Source organism: Penaeus japonicus, unplaced genomic scaffold (genome assembly GCF_977035675.1).
Source record: "Penaeus japonicus unplaced genomic scaffold, GWHDUDI00000001_assembly GWHDUDI00000029, whole genome shotgun sequence".
Classification (NCBI taxonomy): domain Eukaryota; kingdom Metazoa; phylum Arthropoda; class Malacostraca; order Decapoda; family Penaeidae; genus Penaeus; species Penaeus japonicus.
This window is the reverse complement of record NW_028234431.1, coordinates 33,083,822-33,086,321: the sequence shown is the minus strand read 5'-3', so window position 1 is coordinate 33,086,321 and position 2,500 is coordinate 33,083,822. Positions and strand designations below refer to the sequence as shown.

Genomic DNA, 2,500 nt, shown 5'->3' with positions numbered 1-2,500 from the left:
TATATACATTTAGCAGTCACTAAAATAGGGAAGAAGTTTTGGAGAAATAGAACTGAGTGTTTAACTGGGAAAACAACACGACTACCTGTTAATTCAAAGTCGCTGTTTCGGTTATTTCTTTGATCATTTGAATTTGCGTTTGATCTCTGCTACAAGCAGATTTATATTAAGTTTATTCTAGTCATTATAAATATGTACATAAGAGTCAATAAAAAAAATCTAAATTTTAATTAATAGACTGTCTTTAATCTTAATGAATTGATGTATTCTAAATCGATAAGGATTGTAATAGAGATGCTATAAAGTTGTGGCTGTTGATTCTACAGTGTAGCCAATATGGAAACAGAGATCACTATTTACTGAGCGTTGAAATTTCCGGACCGCCTAGAACCACGTCAACGATTTCCGTATATCTCTACGTTTTCCATTTTTAATCGACTTCAGTACTTAAGCTATATACATATGCATATACCTAATATGTAAGAAAAAAATATATATTAATGAACATGTATATAGATACATATATGAATATATATATAGATATATATTTTTACATATATATGTATACATATATGTAAATATATATATATATATATATATATATATAATATATATATATATATATATATATATATATATATATATATATATATATATATAATATATATATATATGTAAAAATATATATACACACAAATATATGTATATATAAATATATAAGTTATTTGCGTAAAAAAGTGATTTCTCGTCCCTTTTTTTCTCAAACTATATAATATCAAGAACGTTTATCAACCACATGAAAAAGAAAAGCAATTATTCAATCTCTTACTGTTCATACAAAAAGTAGTCAAGTCATTTTCACGTAATAAAAAAATCACTTTTTTTTCATAAAGTCTCGTCGATTCTGTGCAAATGATCACAATGCAGATATTTGCCTTGAATTTCTCAGGTCATGTTCAGGGATGAAGAGAGTTGATTTATGGCTTGCAATTGCAATACGGGGGTTGCTCGATAATTTCCACGTTTGATCTTTTGTGCTGAATATTTTCATCTGTTTATCTGTCTGTCTGTCTCCCTGTCTTTTGTTTGTTCGCCTGGCGTCTGTTCATCAATATGTGCACACGCTTGTACATAGCGCCTATGCATGGCAGTTTGCTTACTAAGTAATGTTCGTGTTATATTTTTTAAATTTCTTATTGGAAAAAGTTCGTTCGATTAAATAAATAAATAAATATAATATATATATAAATATATATATATATATATATATATAATATATATATATATATATATATACATACATAATGTGTATGTGTGTGTGTATATATAATATAATCCTATTATATTCATGCACTTACTCAACCCGGATTTTTAAAAAGATCTATCTTAAAAAGCGCATTGACTACTACGAGGACAGCACAAGTTCAAGATGACAATCCAAAAAAGTTTTCCTATTTCAACTCTCTCGACACGTGAGAAACACAGAAGGATTATAGGATCGGAACGAGAGTCGAATGCTTATCAAAAGACGGGGTTATTTACGATGCTGTTATTCAGGGTGTAAATGGATAGGTAATGTATTTATTATTCATTTGGAATCATCTCTATTTCAAATCTTATCTATTTTGAAGCCCTGCATATAGACCTTATAAAAATAAGATAGTAAGAGGGAGAGAGAGGGAAATGAAAGTGAATAGAAAATATGTATTTGATATACCTCCAAACTAAAAAAAAAATAAGATTGTGCAAGTGTAACTATTCAATATTCATTATGTAAATCAGAGGAGCCTCCCCCCCCCCTCCTGTTCACCCACATTCGTTTTTGTTTTCTTTATTGTAATATATATATATATATATATATATATATATATATATATATATATATATATATATATTGTTATTGACTGATCTATATAATGTTCGCGTTCCTCTTATGCCTCTTGATTCCCTCCTTTTAATCCTTCTGTATCGCCTTCATCTCTCAACCCTCTTTCCGGTCTTTAATTTGATGTATCATTTTATTATCTATTATTTATGCCTTAGCTATCTCTTCTTACTCCCTCTGTCCCCCTGACGCCATCCCGTGGGCGTCCCAGATAGAAAGGCTGACGGCGTTTGCATAGAACCTTGATGCTGCGTGTGAGTCATGGTGTTCGACCTCTCTCTCTCTCTCTCTCTCTCTCTCTCTCTCTCTCTCTCTCTCTCTCTCTCTCTCTCTCTCTCTCTCTCTCTCTCTCTCTCTCTCTCTCTCTCTCCTCCTCTCTCTCTCTCTCTCTCTCTCCCTTCCTTCTCCCTCCCTCCTTCTCCCCCCTCCTATCTCTCTCCCCCCTCCTCTCTCTCCCCCTTCCTCTCTCTCCCTCCTCCTCTCTCTCCCCCCTCCTCTCTCTCCCTCCTCCTCTCTCTCCCCCCTCCTCTCTCTCCCCCCTCCTCTCTCTCCCCCCTCCTCTCTCTCCCCCCTCCTCTCTCTCCCCCCTCCTCTCTCTCCCTCCTCCTCTCTCTC

At 33.8% G+C, this 2,500-nt stretch overlaps 1 protein-coding gene across 2 annotated transcripts in view; it reads left to right on the top strand.

Annotated features, from left to right (window-relative positions):
• The window catches only part of LOC122242950 (protein Skeletor, isoforms B/C-like), a 155,707-nt gene that overhangs the window by 495 nt on the left and 152,712 nt on the right, over positions 1-2,500 (top strand). The gene's annotated exons all lie outside the window — the stretch shown is intronic.